Source organism: Bufo bufo, chromosome 8, assembly GCF_905171765.1.
Source record: "Bufo bufo chromosome 8, aBufBuf1.1, whole genome shotgun sequence".
In the NCBI taxonomy this organism is placed as follows: domain Eukaryota; kingdom Metazoa; phylum Chordata; class Amphibia; order Anura; family Bufonidae; genus Bufo; species Bufo bufo.
The window spans coordinates 70,152,855-70,160,021 of record NC_053396.1 but is presented as its reverse complement, the minus strand read 5'-3'; positions in this window follow the sequence as shown (position 1 = coordinate 70,160,021).

Genomic DNA, 7,167 nt, shown 5'->3' with positions numbered 1-7,167 from the left:
CTGTAAAACAGCCCAGGAAAGAGCTACAGGGCTGCAAAAGGCAGCAACATGTAGGTAAATCCCCTGCAAACAAATGTGGATAGGGAAATGAATTAAAATAAAAATAAAAAAAATAAAAATGACCCAATATCAATTGGACAGAGGTCCCATAGCAGAGAATTTGGCTTCACGTCAGCAGAGAATCAGTCTCTTCATGCCATAGCAAAGAATCTGGCTTCATGTCAGCAGAGAATCAGTCTCTTCATGCCATAGCAGAGAATCTGGCTTCATGTCACCCACCACTGGAAGAGGCCTGTTGGGCATTTTCATACGTATACAATGTATGTATGCTAATGTAACCATGCTTTCTTATAGGATCCTAATGTACAATTTGCAATTGTTGCAGATATGATAATCCCCTAAGGGGAAAATTGTTTTTATTCATCTCTGATTAATCGTTTCAGATTTTTTAGTTTTATTTGTTTGTGAATTATTTTTTAAGCAGAGTACCTAGAACCTGATAATTTGTTTTAGTAGTGAAAACCACAAAACTGTATTTAGATAGCTCTGTTAACTAACCCTAATTGCCTTAAAAAGTCTCCTAAGGGAGGGGTGAGGGGTAGTTTGCGATAACAGCAGACCACAGTATACTCCCAGAGGTCACGGAGCTGGGTCATGTATGCAATCAGTTTTCATGCAAATGCTGAATGTCCCAACATTTTGCCCACCATCTTAAAGATGGGAGGGGGGAATGAGCACATTCCTTAAATTTAGATACATGTCAGTGAAAAGGTCAGAGGTCGCAGAGCTGCGCTGCAAGCTGATTTCTTAAATCAGCCTAATGAAAAGGAAGAGTAAGATTCTCCCAACTTCATTGAATGTAAATTCTTTATCTCATAAAGTGAATAAAGAGTAAAAGAAAAGTTATTTAATACTTTGCTGAGATAGAAATGTCCAGTAAACAAAACAAACGGCTTAATTAAATTAATAATTATAGCAAGTCAATAAATTATTAATGATATTGATTACTAATCATTTTGTTCCACAGGATCATTAACATAATGTTTGTGTAGAGTTTTATTTCAGTGCTAAAAACGCCAAGAGCTGAACTGAGATTGAAAAATCCTAAATTTGAAGATGGAGACGCATCATAAATTTCATATGATTGGTGGTGGTATCGTATGACTGAAAAGAGACTGAACAGTTATACTAACCATATTGTTTGTCTATCAATTGTGACTAACTTGTCGTCACTGTATTTCATGCAGATATATGGATGCATATATATTACTCTGTTTCGAGGTAGTCTCAAAGTATTGATTGGGTTATTATCCTAAATAGGCATACACCTAAGGCTGTATTAGCCTAGCAGAGGAAGAATAGTTATATCTATTCATGATACCCTGTAGTTTGTTTTTCTTTGGAAAAAAAACATAAAAGTCCTCAACTTGCTGATGGCTAAAGTATGGCATAAGTCAAAGGCCTAAAATAGGCAGGTATATGTTTGATAAAGTTTTAGCTGCATTGTTGCTCATACTGTCTGTTGTTTTCTTAAGTTTAGATGATGGCCCAAGATGGGATCACGTGTTGATGGAAGGACAGATGGTGGAATCCTAAAAGTCTTTGTATCCGGAACCAAGAGAACCTGAGGTCAAGGCTATCCGTGACGCAAGAGATGTCCAGTCGGAGCCAACCCAGATGTATCCAAGATGTATCCAGGAGGGACAAGTGGGCAGAGCCCCAGGAGATTTGACAGCCGCTGCAAAAGTACATCACACCAGTGCAACATGACAAAGTATTCGAGATCGCAGACATGAAGATATGATGCCAAGCACCGCTCGCTAAATCGAGTTGCCAAGTTGATGACAAGCCAGGAAGCTATTACTTCGAGGACCAAAGAAAGATCTTAACTAGAGACACGTTTCCAGAAAGTCCAGAAAATGACAGAAACGTCTTTCTCTCTACAGTGGTCATAAAAGAAAAGACCGAAACAATTGTATTATATGCGTTCTATCACTAATACAAGGAACGTAACCTACTTGTAGTTTAACTAATGTACGTTAGACTTGTGTCGTAAAAGTACACACAAAGTTGTCATAAATTTATTCCAGGGTAAAACTTGCGTTCCCCAATACATAATGATTTGGAGCATTTAGCCCTTCATTGCATTTCAGCCTATTCAACCTTCTAATAACGAAATTGAATATGCTGAAAAGGGGGGATTTCTTGGGCATTTTCATACGTATACAATATTATCTAATGACATTATAATCAAAATAAATGCTCATCTCATTGCCTTTAAGAATAAAATCAGCCTGGGCCAAAGTTTTGTTACATGGCTGAAAAAAACCAAGATGAGTTCAGTCTATATAAAAAATAAAAAAAATTGGGAACATAAATGGACATTGTATTTAAAAAGTTATTACAAAAGATATGAGACCATCTGGTAAGGAGTATGCCAACTCCCTGAAACATGTCTGTCTAGAGGGGACGTGGTTACTTGATAAGGACTCATATCCTTGGAGCACACCTGCTGTATGAGGATTATATATTCATAATTATATTATATATATCTTTGCATGGTATATTTAGTTTACAACATATGTTAATCAATAATTAATATAATGTGTTATCGATGTGTAACAATGTATCGATTTATATATATGTTATACCATGTATTTACCATTAAGAAGAAACAACTACAGAAATAAGTAAGTTTAAGTTAATTGGATTTCAAGACAATAGTTATTCATGGGAATAGATAAGTGAAATGTTCAAGTTCCAATGCCTAGCATCAAAGCCGCTATATAAAACTTTCACCAAGTCAACCTATATTTCAAAAAGATAGGAGAAGACAGTCAACTCCAACAAGTCCAAGATATAGGTAATTAAAAGTGTAAGGAAAAGACCTTCCTCAGTGATTTATATGGAAAGGTCAAAAAGGTCCTGAGAACGTATTATTAGATATTTAATTTTAATGCTTAAAAGTTGGGATGTTCACCTACGGTACCGCAATGACATCTGGAGGCAGATGGGCAACATTATATTATTTCGTTATTTGCTCTATACCATTTTAGGAGTTGAGATAACGTCATGAGGTTATTAGCATGCGAATACACCCACCCTACCTGATTGGGAATCCATAATCTAAAGCGGATGATTCTTAGATAAGGGGGGGAATAATTACTCGTGTGCGGAGTAGCAGGGGGGTTCAGGAGAAAAGAAAGCTAGCTAGTAGAGGAGAAGTTGAGGTGTATCAAGATGGAAGCCATAATGAGATGCGCTATGATGAACCACCCAGCTTTCCTAGGAGCAGAAGTGAGATTCCTGCTAGGACTTGGTAAGAGACACAGAAAATGATATTTCATTTTATTAAGACTAATTTGATAGTGTGGGTGAAATTATACCATCTAGATTGGCGAATAAATAAATGATTAACTAAATTGATCATCTCCATATTGAGATGTAGTCTTAGGATATTGTGAGGCTTCATTTTACCTGCAGAAGAATCTAGACTCATAATCTAGCAAAGCATTAAATAATTGCTTATATATATATTGATATTGATAGAACATTCTTCGCCAAGCTAAGTGATGGATTCCCACCGGAAAGACGTCAAGTCCTTCCCATTTAAGATCCTAGATCCCTGTTATTTGTCTTAATAGTCTTACCAAAGTTATATATTTGAAAATAGTCCAGGATGGGGCGGAAGGATACAGTTGTCTCTTCTAAGTTATATCCTTGGATGGATTTGCCCATCTTGAAGTCATGTGATGTGTAGTTGGTTAGGGGGGCAGAATGTATTTAGCATTCTATATTGATGTCTAGGATTAGACATGCCCATCCTGATATCATGAGGCTTTCTCTGAACAGAAGTAATGTATATAACTTATGTTCCTATTTTGATATCCTAACCTTATAATAGCTTGGTTATCATGTGACAAGTTATTTCCACTCACATGTATTGTTAAGCTTTATAATGCTTTATATTAATGCTATATATATTCATTTGCATGAATCATTGTGTTTATTTACTTATATATGCTCATAACCTTGTAACCAATAAATCTGCATATTTTTTTATAATATCTGTGTATTATTGTATAATGCAGAACTACATTTTATCATTAACGTCATCTCACGTCAAAAAGAACTTATTTATCTGAGGAAATAGTCGGACTCAGATGTGAATTGTATTAATTAGGTTGTCTACAATTCACCAGGTCATGATTTTAAGAATTTATGACAAATTTTATAAATTTTATTTTTTTATGGTTAATTATTTTTATGACCATAATTAATAATTCTTAATTGAATTATTACCCCCCGACAGGCCACTGTCACATATTTAGGCCCCGGCACCCAGACAGAGGAGAGCGGTCCCGTAACAGAGAATCTGGCTTTATGTCAGCACAGAATCTGTCTTCATGTCATAGCAGAGAATCAGGCTTCACGTCACCCACCACTGGAACAGGCCACTGTCACACATTTAGGCCCAGGCACCCAGGCAGAGGAGAGAGGTCCCGTAACAGAGAATCTCGCTTTATGTCAGCGCAGAATCTAACTTCATGTCATAGCAGAGAATCAGGCTTCACGTCACCCACCACTGGAACAGGCCACTGTCACATATTTAGGCCCAGGCACCCAGGCAGAGGAGAGAGGTCCCGTAACAGAGAATCTGGCCTTATGTCAGCGCAGAATCTGTCTTCATGTCATAGCAGAGAATCAAGCTTCATATCACCCACACCTGGAACAGGCCACTGTCACACATTTAGGCCCAGGCACCCAGGCAGAGGAGAGAGGTCCCGTAACAGAGAATCTGGCCTTATGTCAGCGCAGAATCTGTCTTCATGTCATAGCAGAGAATCAGGCTTCAAGTCACCCACCACTGGAACAGGCCACTGTCACACATTTAGGCCCAGGCACCCAGGAAGAGGAGAGAGGTCCCGTAACAGAGAATCTGGCCTTATGTCAGCGCAGAATCTGTCTTCATGTCATAGCAGAGAATCAGGCTTCAAGTCACCCACCACTGGAACAGGCCACTGTCACACATTTAGGCCCAGGCACCCAGGCAGAGGAGAGAGGTCCCGTAACAGAGAATCTGGCCTTATGTCAGCACAGAATCTGTCTTCATGTCATAGCAGAGAATCAGGCTTCACGTCACCCACCACTGGAACAGGCCACTGTCACACATTTAGGCCCAGGCACCCAGGCAGAGGAGAGAGGTCCCGTAACAGAGAATCTGGCCTTATGTCAGCACAGAATCTGTCTTCATGTCATAGCAGAGAATAAGGCTTCACGTCACCCACCACTGGAACAGGCCACTGTCACATATTTAGGCCCAGGCACCCAGGCAGAGGAGAGAGGTCCCGTAACAGAGAATCTGGCCTTATGTCAGCGCAGAATCTGTCTTCATGTCATAGCAGAGAATCATGCTTCACGTCACCCACCACTAGAACAGGCCACTGTCACACATTTAGGCCCAGGCACCCAGGCAGAGGGGAGAGGTCCCGTAACAGAGAATCTGGCCTTATGTCAGCGCAGAATCTGTCTTCATGTCATAGCAGAGAATCAGGCTTCACGTCACCCACCACTGGAACAGGCCACTGTCACACATTTAGGCCCAGGCACCCAGGCAGAGGAGAGAGGTCCCGTAACAGAGAATCTGGCCTTATGTCAGCGCAGAATCTGTCTTCATGTCATAGCAGAGAATCAGGCTTCACGTCACCCACCACTGGAACAGGCCACTGTCACACATTTAGGCCCAGGCACCCAGGCAGAGGAGAGAGGTCCCGTAACAGAGAATCTGGCCTTATGTCAGCACAGAATCTGTCTTCATGTCATAGCAGAGAATCAGGCTTCACGTCACCCACCACTGGAACAGGCCACTGTCACACATTTAGGCCCAGGCACCCAGGCAGAGGAGAGAGGTCCCGTAACAGAGAATCTGGCCTTATGTCAGCACAGAATCTGTCTTCATGTCATAGCAGAGAATCATGCTTCACGTCACCCACCACTAGAACAGGCCACTGTCACACATTTAGGCCCAGGCACCCAGGCAGAGGAGAGAGGTCCCGTAAAAGAGAATCTGGCCTTATGTCAGCGCAGAATCTGTCTTCATGTCATAGCAGAGAATCAGGCTTCACGTCACCCACCACTGGAACAGGCCACTGTCACACATTTAGGCCCAGGCACCCAGGCAGAGAAGAGAGGTCCCGTAACAGAGAATCTGGCCTTATGTCAGCGCAGAATCTGTCTTCATGTCATAGCAGAGAATCAGGCTTCACGTCACCCACCACTGGAACAGGCCACTGTCACACATTTAGGCCCAGGCACCCAGGCAGAGGAGAGAGGTCCTGTAACAGAGAATCTGGCCTTATGTCAGTGCAGAATCTGTCTTCATGTCATAGCAGAGAATCAGGCTTCACGTCACCCACCACTGGAACAGGCCACTGTCACATATTTAGGCCCAGGCACCCAGGCAGAGGAGAAAGGTCGCGTAACAGAGAATCTGGCTTCATGTCAGCACAGAATAAGTCTTCATGTCATAGCAGAGAATCAGGCTTCACGTCACCCACCACTGGAACAGGCCACTGTCACACATTTAGGCCCCGGCACCCAGACAGAGGAGAGGTTCATTCAACTTTGGGTTGCCCCGCAATATAATGGTAAAATGAAATTAAAAATAGTATTGAATGAGGGAGTGCCCTGGAGTAGAATAATATATTGTTAAGGGGAGGTAGTTAATATCTAATCTGCACAAGGGATGGACAGGTCCTGTGGGATCCATGCCTGGTTCATTTTTATGAACGTCAGCTTGTCCACATTGACTGTAGACAGGCGGCTGCGTTTGTCTGTAATGACGCCCCCTGCCGTGCTGAATACACGTTCAGACAAAACGCTGGCCGCCGGGCAGGCCAGCACCTCCAAGGCATAAAAGGCTAGCTCTGGCCACGTGGACAATTTGGAGACCCAGAAGTTGAATGGGGCCGAACCATCAGTCAGTACGTGGAGGGGTGTGCACAGGTACTGTTCCACCATGTTAGTGAAATGTTGCCTCCTGCTAACACGTTCCGTATCAGGTGGTGGTGCAGTTAGCTGTGGCGTGGTGACAAAACTTTTCCACATCTCTGCCATGCTAACCCTGCCCTCAGAGGAGCTGGCCGTGACACAGCTGCGTTGGCGACC